Source organism: Saimiri boliviensis, chromosome 4, assembly GCF_048565385.1.
Source record: "Saimiri boliviensis isolate mSaiBol1 chromosome 4, mSaiBol1.pri, whole genome shotgun sequence".
NCBI classification, from domain to species: Eukaryota; Metazoa; Chordata; class Mammalia; order Primates; family Cebidae; genus Saimiri; species Saimiri boliviensis.
In genome coordinates, this window is record NC_133452.1 from 110,738,744 (window position 1) to 110,752,799 (window position 14,056).

The 14,056-nt window shown below is 37.6% G+C and overlaps 1 long non-coding RNA gene across 4 annotated transcripts in view; it reads right to left on the reverse strand.

The window, feature by feature from the left end:
• Nucleotides 1-14,056, reverse strand: part of LOC141584319 (uncharacterized) — a 630,894-nt gene that overhangs the window by 409,546 nt on the left and 207,292 nt on the right. The window lies entirely within an intron of this gene.

Here is a 14,056-nt window from a genome sequence, read left to right on the forward strand (position 1 = left end):
GGATATGAGCTATTTATTTTGCAAAAAGAAAACTGTTAATCACAAATGAGCTTCTTAGGAATATTTGTAAATGTCATTTATTCATTAGTGTTTGACATGTTTTTTAAATATTTATTTTGAATCAATCCTTTCATCACAAAAGCCTTGAGGTTTTATGTCCATCCATACAAGCCCTGGTCAGTCAGTCAAGTCCCAGTAAACGGTCAGTACAAAAAAGAAAATAAAAAGGCATATTAATTGGTGAAAAGATAACAAATTTATTTAACACTTATACATGAGATCCTTCAGAATGAAGACCCAAATATAAAAGATATCCATTTTTATGCTTAGGTTCAAACACGTATGGACAGCTATGTAAAAATACGATTAAACAAAAAGGGCGTAATCTCATACAAATAGATGGAGTGGGGAAACTCAGCAAGGGCAATCTGTCTAGATTCTTGTCGGCCTCTCTGAGCATCATTTTTTTTCCCTCTGGGTGTTGGTGGGACCCTTTCTGGAATGAGGGTCTCAGAACCTACAAATAACTAGGTCAGATAACTTTTTGTTGTTGTTGTGGAGATGAAGTCTTACACTGTTGCCCCGGCTGAAGTGCAGTGGCACAATCTCAGCTCACTGCACCTCAGCCTCCTGGGTGCAAGCAATTGTCTTGCCTCAGCCTACCAAGTAGCTGGGATTACAGGCACGCACCACCACGCTCAGCTAAATTTTTATTTATATTTTTTTTAGGAGAGACGGGATTTCACTACAACGGCCATGCTGGTCTGAAACTCCTGATCTCATGCTCCGCCCACCTCAGCCTCCTAAAGTGCTGGGATTACAGGCATGAGCCATCGGCAGGCCCAGATAATTTCTTTATGGCCAGTTTTCACGCAGAAAAGCAGAAGGAAAGTTAAAGTAATATTTTTAGGTTTTATGGCTGGCTTTGGGGAAAAGGGATTCCGGTTTCTGTGACAATTCTTGGGGAAAAGGAATTCTAGTTTCTATGGTTAGCCTTGCAGGAGAATGGAATGAGGGGCAGCAGAGCAAGAGAAGGTTAGAGAAAAACTTTTGCTTCAGAGGCTGCTGCTGATGCCATCATTTTGGGGTATTATTTTCTGAGCTCTGGAGGCACCGTAATTTTACTGTTATTCCCACATTTTCACACCACACATTATACATATTTAGCACTCAAAATACATTAAATAAATATTTGACTGCCCACCCTCTTCCCATTGTCCTTCCCTTCCCTGGCCTGCCATACCTTCTTTCTCTTGACATGTTTTAGTTTAAAAGTTCAAGAACAAAAGGCTATTCTTGGCATGTAGCAAAAATATTTTAAGAAAATTTTTAATTTAAATTTAAATGAGCAGTCTATTATAGAACACGTGTAAATTAAACATAAATATTGTTGAGAAACATAATGAAAAACAAAGCCTTTTTCCAACCCAAAAATCCTTTCCTTAAAAGTAGTAGTCGGCGGGGAAGGGAGCGCTTTTTATTATCGAGAAGCACTAAGCCAGACTGTGATGTACATCACAATCAGTCCACAAAGAGATGCAAACACAGAACTCTCACCCTTTCATGTAGACAAGTAAATACAACCTCTTACATACATGTTTTCAAGATAAACAATGACTAGTCCTTGAGAAGAACATTTGTCACACATAATTCATCCTCACTTTACCTGATAATTGAGGTAGCCATCTGTGTTAGCTAATTACCTGTATCCAGAGGAAAAATAAATTCTTCATCTCTATATGAGAGGAGGTAGTTTTGCAACCTGCCAGCTGAAGGAGGTAGTTTTGCAAGCCGCCAGCTCCTACCCTAACCACAGAAACTGAGATGGGGCGCTATCTCCCTTGATGTTTACATTTCAAAGAAATCCCTCCCAGGTTCTTGAGAAAGACATTCCTGGGTCCCAGAGGTGACAAAAGACCTATCCAGTCTTCAAAATTGATTCATATACATTTCAAAGAGACAAGAAAGTATTTAAGATAGTCTAAGATAAGTGCTCTAAGAAAAAGGAGAGGAGGGAAAGCTTTTACGCCATTTTTAACAGGGAGAACTAAGCCCCTTACTTTTAATTTTCGTTTTTTTCTTACAATAGCAAATATAGTTTAAATTTAATTAATCTTACTGTGAAATTTTGGTATATTTCATTCCAGTCATTGACATACGTGTATGTGTGTCAACTTACATACGCATTTTATTATTTATTTAATATTATTTATTACTCATATATTTCCTCAGGTATTCAGATCTTTCTGTAAATTGTAATGTTAATGGTTACCTCTGATCTGTGAGAAGAATAAAAAACAAACAAAATTATTCATAAATGACTAAAACCTTAGTTTACTTTTAGGAAATATATATATATATATACATATATATATATATATACATACATATATATATATATACATATATATATATATGTATGTATATATATATACATATTTGAGATGGAGTATTGATTTGTCATGCAGGCTGAAACGCAGTGGCACAATCTCAGTTCACTGAAACCTCCACCTCCTGGGTTCAAGCAATTCTCCTGCCTCAGCCTCTCAAGTAGCTGTGATTACAGGTGTCTGCCATCATGCCCAGCTAATTTTTTTTTATTATTATTTTTAGTAGAAACATGGTTTTACCATGTTGGCCAGGCTGATCTCTATCTCCCGACCTCAAGTGATATGTCCACCTCAGCCTCCCACAGTGCTAGGATTACAGGTGTGGGCCACCATGTCCAGCCAGGAGAGAGAGACAAAGAGAGAGAGAGAGAGAGAGAGAGAGGCGGGGGGCGGGGAGCTTTCAAACTACCCAGGAAAAGAATGTAGCACAATGAATTGTTATGTATTATTGAACAGACAATAGACATTGTGCTAGTCTATCCTCACAATGCTATAAGGACATATCCGAGAATCAAGGTTTAATTGACTCACAGTTTGGCATGGCTTGGAAGGCCTAAGGAAACTTAACAATCATGGTGGAAGGGGAAGCAGGCATCTGTTACATGGCAGTAGGTAAGGGAGAATATGTGTGAGAGCGCAGAAAAAAACTACCATTTACAAAACCATCAGATCTTCTGAGAACTCACTATCATGAGAACAGCATGGGAGAAAACGCCCCCATAATCTAATCACTTCCCTCCCTCCACAGGTGAGGATTACAGGTCCCTCACTTCACACCTGGGAATTACAATTCCAAATGAGATTTGGGTGAGGACACAGAACTAAACCGTATCAATAAGCAATATGCTTACTACATAAGAAATATGTTATGGGGAGAGAGGTGGGAGTGGTTAAGTTGGCCTGGAAAGCTCAGGAAGAACTCCACAGAGGTCAAAAGTACCGTCCAGGCAGAGGGAGGAGCTTGAGCAGAGGAAAAGACTTATGGGAGGGTCTGGCATATTTAAGCAATGGATTGTGAATTCCAGTGGGGTTTATCAGGTTTGCCTAGGGGGGTTATTGAAAATATGGATCCTGAGACTCTACATGGGTGTTCTCAAAATGTTTTACACTAATGCCCACCCAGTTTGACTTCAATGGCCATCTGAGTTTGTGGATCATTGCTTTAGGGCTTGTGCTTGGAACCCAGCACAGATGAGAAGTGGGAGAGACAAGCAGAGGCTAGATAATGAATAGCTTTGTGAGTTGTGCCCAGAGAGGCTGAATTTTATCCCGAGAGGTTTTGGCTGAGATTTGTCATTAATTTCCACCTAGGCTGGGCATTAAAAGCCTGAGGCTATGAGAGGAAGAAATAAAGTAAAAGAAGAAACAAGCCAGGATTGAAAAGTGCCTGTTAATTTAGGCTTTCCTTCCCCACCAGCTAGGTGGCAAGCTGTTTCTGCTATTTTAACTGTTTTCTGTCCTGGCAAGGACAAAGCACAACTTATTAGAAAAGATTTTTTCCAAGGAAAGCATTTTGCTTCCAGCTGTGCATCTGCCTGCTGTTCTCAGAGTCATAAAGAAGCCTCTGCTGGTAGATATGGTTGCTGTTTCAAAGAATAAAGTTAAAGTCTGTATTTTGGAAAGTCTGGGGGAAGAACACCTTTCTTCTCCCAATCTGTGGACTACATTATGTGTAAGCAGAAAAATATGTTGTGTAAGTGAGGTGTTCAGCAGGGCAAGCTCACTTTCTACCTTTCACATGTCAATTATGGCAGAGATTAAGGCATCTATTACATATAAAAGCACAATATACATGTTAAGACTTACAAGAAGGGAAGCAGTGACATTCTGATACCTATTGAGAAGGCTTAAGTTTTCCTAAAATAACGTCATGAGCTATGATGGCATTGGAAACTGCCAGAGCAACAGCTGTTACCCCAGACTGCTTATTGCGTGGCTTCTTGGCCTCAGCATTACTGATATTTTGAACCGGACAATTTTTTTTTATTGTAGGGATCGGCCTGTGTATTATAGGATGTCCATCAGCAGCCTTGGCCTCTATCTGCCAGATGTTTGTAGTACTTTTTACCAGTTGTGACAGCTAAAAATGTCACAAACATTGCCAAATATCTCTTAGAAAGGAGGAGACCAAAATCACCCCTGGTTGAGAACCAGTCATTTATTGATAACATATGGAGATGAGAGAGTTCTGCAAATTCAGCAATTTAAACCCTTATAGAGAGAGAGTCTAAGTCTAATCTAGATCAAATTTATGAAATTAATGTTTAATAAATTTCACCTGAATCCAATTATGCTAATGCATGGGTATATCATTCTGTGCATAAACACCCTATAGTAATGATTGAGGAGCTGAGGCTTGGAGACAGACTTCCTAAAAATCTTAATGACGCACATGGCACTCATTTTCATTTTTTTCCGGTTATTAAATTGTATCCCAGGGTCCCAAAGAATTAATACAACTTGAAACCATTACTGAGGTATTCCTTTATGGATCTGGTTACTTGGTCTATAATAAAGCCCTGTAGCTCCAAGAGGTCAAATGGGGGAATAAAAAGTAAACACAGTCTCCACTTAAAATTTCTACATATTCCACAGACCCTCACAGAACTTCTGAAGTCAGTGTCTTTGAATTGCAAAGACTGCTGATTCACAGAGTCTCCTCACTTATAACCCTGACCTACCTATGCAGAATGTAGGGTTCGTTTTCTCTGGAATGACCATCCTTAGATGTAAGGGTAAATCTGACCCCAAAAGAGTAAGGAAATAACTAATCTTGAACCGTTCTGAGTGTGACTTCTGTAGATCTCATGTCAACTTTTTGCCTCTAAAGAGTCTTAAATCTAAAATATTTATTTAAATTTGACAGTAAATGTTGGCACCTTCTCCATTGTTCACAACTCCATTTTTAAATGTACTTTCAGTGACATATCGCTTGGGTAAAAATTATATATTCTATATTTATGAAAACAACTCTCCAACAGTAAAAGGATGGTTAAATAAATTACATCTATATATGGCCTTTTAAAAATTATGGCTGAAAAGAGTAATTACTGGCATATTTATGATAGAAGTTGTAAAGGTAAAATAGAAAACTATACACAGTATGATCTTGAGTATACCTATATAAATATATGTCTTTTTATAAAGCACTTTACCCATCAAAGAGATAGATATTTCAATTCATTACTTATTTTGTATTTTTCCTCTGTTTTTCTCAAGGCCTCCATGTCAGAAATGAAGAAGAAATCTGCATGTTCAGACAAGATAGACCTATTGTCTCGTAGACACCTCCTTAAGCCTCCCAACTTAAGGTAAACTTCTGTAGTACCTTCATTCTTTTTATTTTCAGTACCAAGAAATACTGGATATCCTTCATCTCCAGCAGATTCTATTTCCATCTGGCTCTGATGTCCTCTTTTATGACTAATCTCCTGAACGTTTTTCTAATTCATCTGTGAACTCAAGGTCAATCATCAGTGAAAGACTAGTCATTAAAGAAAGTTCAATGTCAACCACTTCTGTAGACATTATTTTTGTCTTTTGCTCTAACAGGAATCTGACTGTCCTGTGGAGCTCCTTGAAATCCAGTCAAGCAGAAATTAAGTTGATTTTTTTATCCCTTGTGCCTCTCAGCTTGGAGGAGTCCTTTTTATTCCATGTTGTTATTCACAAACAATGGATTAAAAGAGAGACAACATGGTTTCACTGAGCAAACACAGCCCCATGTAGGAGTGGAATAAAGCACACAGGTGGTGACAGACTGAAACTCTCTGAAGGAGTCATTCACTTCAGCTGGCTGTGAAGACTCCATGTGGGATACCACAGGGACCTCTCCATTCCTAGTAACTGCTCCGTATAGTACTATAATCCTTGGGCTTTGTTGCCTCAACATTCTATGGTTTATTAATGAGATCCAATATGAGTCCACTTTTGTCCATTATAGTTACTTATGAAAAGAAAGGAGATCCTGTGAGGTTTTGTTCCATCTGTTCAGTACCTCCAATGCCAACAGTATGATCTCCTTTCTCAGAAACACAGAAAACCAGACGTACTGGGGTGGGCATGCCTCACGTTTCTCCTTAGCTATTGCATGACCTCCAATCATATCCAATCCATGCTCAATTCATCATTTGCTTATGGTGTCTGCCAACCTAAAAAATCTTCTATTATTTGCATATTCTCTCACCACATAACACTAATATTCTGAAATTAATTGTGTTTTCCACTACTTTTGCATACCATCCAAAATCCTGCCCACTAAGCAAGGATTGAATTTTTAAATGCATACTTATTTTTTACACATTAGCACTTTGGAGAAAGAGAGAAATCCCTTCGCCTTTTTAGAATGGAATGCTCAGCAGTTGTGGGCTCATAGCTGACATCTAACCGAGAAGCATAACATCTCGTGCTAGTGTCAGCCCAAACACCAATAAGCTGGGTACGTTTGGGTCAGCTCCTTATTTTCTCTCACTCTCAGTTTTTTTTCACTTGAATGGGCTGAACAAAATAAATGATTACTTAGCAACTAAACTTCATATTAAACAGGCAATCATTGATTCAAAATTTGTGCCAAGGACTGTGCTAAGCAGTGTCAACATTCTGTGTTGACTTACAGATTCATTTCTTAGCAAATGTCTCTGTGGTTTTTTAGGTTAATACTCATTATATTCTGAAAGAACGAACAATTACGATTGAACTTTTAGAAACATTCACCTTCCAATATCTAATTTTTCTGTGATTTTGAGCTTTATTTCATTCAAGATTTTTAATATTTTCCAAATATTACTGATCATACAAATAGGAATATTCTTAGCCAGATATTTCAAGAAATGTTAGCTGTTATTGGAAGATTTGGATGGCAAGGCTAATTAGAAGTTATTGAGGACACATTCTATTTGTTAGGTTCTGCTCATTTGTTCACTAATTTAGGTATTAATAATCCTGTTTTACAGCTGAAAATACAGTCAGGGAAAGTAATGGTCACATAATTACAAAGGCAAAGCTAAAAGTCAAGTTTCATCTGTTGACTTCATCTGAGTGCACAGCCTTTCAGTACATCAGAGTATCACACTTCTGTGAAAAGGCAGCGATTTATTCTGGTCATTTTCTAGCATATTTAATATCGGTTATATGTCCTAGTAACCCACTATTGTTTACATAAAATGCCACATAGCTCAGGTCAAAGAGACCATTTTTTTTTTTTCTGTTGACTTCCTTTTCATTTTATTGACACTATATTTTGCTGCCTCTTCTCAAAATTCTACAAAAGCATTCTTGATGCTAAGTTAGAGCTTGGAATAGAAGTTTATACATGTTTAGAAGGAAATCAGAAATGCAATAACTGCTTTATTAAGAGATAACTATACACTGAGTTTAATTAAAACTATGGGAGCTGGTGCGATGGAGAAACAGATAATCCAGATCAGATTGGTCTCTGCAAAGTCCACTCCCTTCTTGCAGATCACACCCTGAGAAAGGACAGTGCCCCCTGGTATCAAAGGGAATGGCCAGATCTCACAGATTAACCCTTGCAGATACATGGCACAAACCAATAAAGTTTCAATATCATCAGTGCCACCTTCAGGGGTATAAATGAAATAGCAAATTTTTCTATTTCTCAAATGTTTCAGAATTAATGTTGAATTAGGAATATATGCTAATATATGTCTTTGTATACTTTCTATGATGAATATTGTTTTCTAAATTTTTTATAATATAATTCACTGTAATGAGTTATATGCTAAGATTTCCTCATAACTGATAAATCTTTAATCTCAGTATAAATATGTGGAGAATCTGTGGCTAAATATAAAATAGGCTGAGGAAAAATTTTAGTGGCTTTCAGATATATAACGTTAGTCAAACTTGGTGTCAAAATGGACTCTAGTTGGCAAGATGCAGGAATTTTTTAACTTGCAGCAAAACAATGAAATCATGGGTCTTTTACAAATTCTACCTCTTGCCCCCTGCCAGTTGCTGAAAGCATCTGTGATGCAAGTATCGCCTAATGCAGGTTGGAAAGAGGGATTCATGTGTCCAAAGGAAATTCAATTAAGAGAACATACAACAATAAAAGAGATACGGAGTTTAATGCCAATGGGTAATAATTAATTATAGTGAATTTATTTAGCCTATAAGTGATTTAATTTTTATTAAAACTTGGAATTAACTACCATACTTAGGCTTTCGATGGCATGCTCTGCCTTCCCCCACCCTATTTCTGCATGATTTTCTGCCCAGTGGACTGCACTCTGTAGGCCTCAAGGTCCTCAGCTGCTGGCGCTTCTCCAGGGGGCTCCCTTGGAGATCAACGCTTTCTATTTTCTGGATCTCTTGATAATTATCAAGATTTCTCTACACCAAATGCTTCCAATTCTTATTTCATTCCTTGAGCTCTATGAATTACTGCTGCTGGCTGGTTCTATTAACTTGAATAAGCATTAATTGCTAATCTTGTCTCCTCATCCAGTATGACTTTTAACAGACATTTAAGCTTAGTGTTTAGCTGCAATCCATATTGAATATTCTGGTGGAAATTTCCAGGGCTATGGCTTGTGGTTGAAAGAATTACCATGAATATGAGGCAAAGTTAAACGTAACGGAGATAACACTAAATATACAGATGAGAACATTAGACTCTACTCACGTCCCTACCATTAGCCATCTATGTGAGATTGAGCAGGGCATTCCTCACTTTCTATATCCTAATTTTACAGTTGTAAAGGAAGTCATGAGATACACAACCTGTAAGCATCCTTCTAAGTTTCCAGGATTCTTGCTTCATAGAGTTACAATATTAAGATATATATGTGTGAACAAACATAGGTCCAAATTCTTAAGGAATGTTGTCTTTAGACCTAATTGATGAAAACAGTCTATAATTATAAAACACACTTGATTATTTTAACCGAATCTCCACTGTATTCCATTTGTCTATCAGTTAAGACAGGCTAGGTTATAGTTCTGTAACAAACAATCCCCAAAGCTCACTGCCGGAACATCACTTTACTTGCTGCTGTTGCAAAGTCTACTGCAACTTCAAGCAGTTCTCCTGGACAGCTATCCTATCTGTTTTGGTTTAATGCTCCAAGTTGCATGGATCTCATGCCATCTCTGTGTCATGACGTGCTTCTGTGAACAATGAAAGCTGACGAAAGGCAGTGTGGTGAGTTGAACACCATCAATAAATGCTTATCCACAGTTCTGCTTATATATCCAACACTTCATCTTTAAAGGGAAGATATGTAGTCACACCTAACTTTAATTAAACAAAGAATAGTGATCCACCCATGTGCCCACAAGTAGAGAAGAATCAGATATTGGTGAAGAGAAGTAATACCTACTACAATGCAACATGGTGATGGAGAATCTTAAGAAAGTCAAAGCAACAGCCACAATGGGTGCATGTAAATATAATGTGTCTGTATGAGAAGACAATGAATACAAAACGCCTACAAAAGCCTACAGGTCTACAAAAACTTGCTGGAATTCCTGCTGTAAAGCTACACATGGGCCTTTGGATTCATTTATTTATTCATTTAGCATTTAATTAATAATCTTTGAGTGCTCACAGTGTGCCAGGTGCCAGATATAAAACTGTTCTTCATTTAACACATTTACTTCATTCCTGAAAACACTGCTGACAGTGAAAAATTATTAAATAAAAAATATATTTCCATTAATTTTAGGGGGAACAGTTATGATACATTCTATTCCAACTTGAGATGCTCAAATATTTTTCACAGATAAACATATCAGTTGAACAATGTAAATAAGTTTTAGTAGGTAATAAACAACAATTGAAAAGTAAAAAAATTACAGTTTGTAGATAAGTGAATACACAGGAAGGGACTTGTCATGTTTATAAAACCAAAAGAAGAGATATCTAGAAAGGGAGACTAAAACTATTATATACAGTGGATATGTAGAATAATTATTATATATAGCCGATATGTAGAACGATCATTACATGTAGCAGATACATAGATGATCATTACATATAGCAGATATGTAGAATTTGTCATTGGAACTAGGATAATTTTGTGCATTAAAGCCAGTGCTGTGGATAAATATACAATGGGAACAGGCATAAACCACTATCCTTCTGGAAAAACTGGGAATTGTGCTTATTATACTCATATGCAAAGTGATTTTTGAGAAATCATGAGACAGGTTAAAAGCTGTTGTTTCAGGATGCACTCCACCCATCACTGGCACATCTATCACAGTGTCAGTTTACATAGTCCAGCACACTTTCATTTTGACAGTGTAAGACAGCCTAGAGAGAGTGGTCAGGAACCCTCTCTGGTGTTAGTTTGGCCAAGCTTCCCCGACGTCCCTCAGGGACATGCTAGCCAGAAGTCCACAAGGAGCCTGCTTGAGGCAGACTGCACAGCAATTCTGAGGGCACTCACCCCCTGCCACAGGTCTCCTATTTTCGTTTGTCAGTGCTTGACTGTAAGAAGCCCCAACTGATACTATCGCAATTAATCTGCACAAATGAAAAGATTTGTATACAAAGTCCACAATGCAACAAAATAAATCTATAAATACAATGTGAATATGAGAAGCTGTTTATATCCTTTAAAGTCAGCTGTAACGAGACTTGTAGTTTTGACATTTTCTCACCTGAACCTCCTTGCTCTATGTAGGGTATCACTGAAGAGTTAGAAGCAAAGAAGTACAATGGTCCTACTCGGATTGACCCTACTTGGGTCTTTTGTTTTGTCACTGAAAATGTGCTTGTCTGGTAAACAAATCATTTAATCTGCCTAAGCCTCAGTTTGCTTATCTGTAGAGCAAAAATAATAATATTTATATTTCAGTTATTGAAAGAATTATATGAATCAAGGTATTAAAAAAATGCCTGGTATATTAGTAATCCTTTTCCTTTAATATTAAAATGCCAATAAGGCACTTAAATGTCAGGTATTAGCCTAAGTACTTTAAACCTATTAATCCATTTAATACTAGTAATAATCAATGAGGTAAATATCATGTTTGTTTATACATGAGAAAACTAAGGCATGGTGGGGGAAAGGAGGGCTAACTAAATTGTCAACTTCACAAAGTGGGAGGACTGAGATTTGAACCTGAGTCAGGAATCTAGCACTGTTAGTCAACACACTGTTCTACTTTCCCGCCTGGTCCCTGCCACTGTCTTGTATTTCATGTTCTAACCCTAACTACATACCAACTCCATTGCTTGACCCTATTGCTTCCTTTCTTCTCTGACATCACAGAACAGGTTACCTACAAGTTCTTATAGTCAGGGAAGTTTTCATGGAAAATATGATCTCTTGAGCCAGAAAGGATCTCTTGAGTCAAAGAGGTTGAGGCTGCAATGAGCCATGTTTGCACCACTGCACTCCAGCCAGGGTGACAGAGGGAGACACTGTCTTGTCTCAAAAATGAAAGAAAATGTGTCTGAATTTCAAAAAGATTAGATAGATACGTCTGAGATAGACATTGAATGAAGGATTTAGTCTTAATGAAGACTGACATTTTATTATTAACACCTGTGTCAAGCTCCTTTCTCAAAACAAGAGATTTTAACCATTAACGGCCAAGAATTCAGTAGTAATACGGAGTTGTTCAAATCTTCATTTTGGTAAATTTTCCATGTAGCAAGTTACAGAATATGTATTTACTGAGAAGATATCTTGGGGACCTTATTTTGTCCTATTACCTACTTCTTTTCTCCTGAAGTGCATAGCTTAATATCTTAAATTTACAGCACTTTCCAAAAAATTACTGGTAGAAAAAGGGAAGATTTATCAAAAGTCAAACTCAATTCAAAGTTGAGAATCTAGAAAAAGTGTCTTTAGCTGATAAGGAGAAAGAAAGAATTATTTATTTTTTTGCTTTTCTTAGTGTATTTACTCTTCCCACATTGAACGATGTAAAATAATTCCCAGCAAGTTGGCTACCCAGAAAAACCAAATATCTGCTTCTCTTCCCTAGCCCGCTTTCTCTTTGAGTTGACCCTGAGCCAAACAATTGACTGGCACAAGGCCATAATCTTTCTAACAGAGACTTCAGGATGTATAAAACTCCTCGTTGATGCTGTTGTCTACTTAAGTTCTAAGCTTCAAACAGTAATTCAAATAGACGTACACTAATTTAAAATATTAGACCTTATATTTCAGGAAGTCAGAGACTAGAACAGAACTCCTCAATTTATAGAAATGAAATTAAAACTTTCCTTTCCTTTCTTCTTTTTTCTTTTGTTCGTTTGTTTTGGTTTTGTTTCTTTCTTTTTAGAAACAGATTCTATGGCACACAGGCTGGAATGCAGTGGTGTCCTCATTCACTGCAGCCTCAAACTCCTGCGTTCAAAAGATTCTGCCACTTCAGCCTTCCAAGTAGCTGGGACTACAGGCATATGTCACTGTGTCTGGCTAAATTTTTTATTTTGAATTTTTTTTTTGTAGAGACAGGGTCTTGCTTTGTTGACTAGGCTGGTCTTGAACTCCTAGCTTCAAGTGATCTGCCTTCTTCAGTCTCCTAAAGTGCTGGGATTACAGGCATGAGCTACCTGGCCAAAATTTTTCTTTTTAATCAGTTTATGTATCATATTTGCTTATTTTAAATTACTCAGTTTCTTATTAGAAGTGATTATCACCACTAATATACCGGAAGTAGTTGATACTGTGATATATCACCCAAATCCCCCTTCAGAAATATAGATTATATAATTAGACAAAGATTATTTCCTTGTCCAAACTTTTTGTTGGGCTTTTGAACCTTCACCTAGGCCCATCTGTGCACTTCCTTGTAAAATCCTGTTTTAGCAAAGAACTCTGCTAAGTCAGTTTAGCAAGAAACCCCATTCCCAGTATTTGGTGAACCCTGATATCTGCTGAGGTTTCTTATCCTCCACCATTCCTCAGGTGATGTCTTATCACCCTGTATTAACTTCAAGTTACAGCTGCAGCCCCAACCCTTATTTCCTCTTAGTAAGTTTTCTTCCACTGAACCCCACCCTGAACCTTGCCCATACATTCCCACTTGCCTACAGTGTATTCAGAGTTGAGGCAAATCTTTCTCTCCTACAAGACCCCACTACAGTGGTCTTTATACTATTGCAATGGTCCTGAATAAAGTCTTCATTATTGTTATTTAACAAGTATCAGTAAACATCTTTTTTTTAACAGATCCCAGATACTGAGAGTACTGCTAAGACAGCCGTTCACCAGGACGAACTACATAATTTGTTGAACCAATACAAAATTAAATTATGAGAACTTTTGTTAAAATATTGTTAAGAATTGTAATGTGGTGGCAGCAGAGCATGAACCAAATGTTGGGCCCTCACGAGCATGAGGCCCAGGGAGTCTGCACAGGTCGCATGCCTCTAAAGCTGGCCTTGCCCTTACCTGTCAGCGACCAGCAGTGATGGTTCGGCAAAAGAGAACTGCCTCACCCAGGGTGGTGCCTCTTTCTAGGGTGAACAAAATTCAGTCGTATCAACACAGGAGTATAAAGTTCTGCTTTCTTCACTCCAGGTCTGTAGGCCCACGACTGCTTCAGAGTTGTTGGTAATTCGCTAAGAACACCCCTGAGATCATTTCACATCTCAGCTTTTCCATGTTCTCAATCAGACTTCTTTTCCTCCCTTTTCTTCCCTTCCCTTGCCTTTCATAGTTGTGGGTCTGAGGAATACT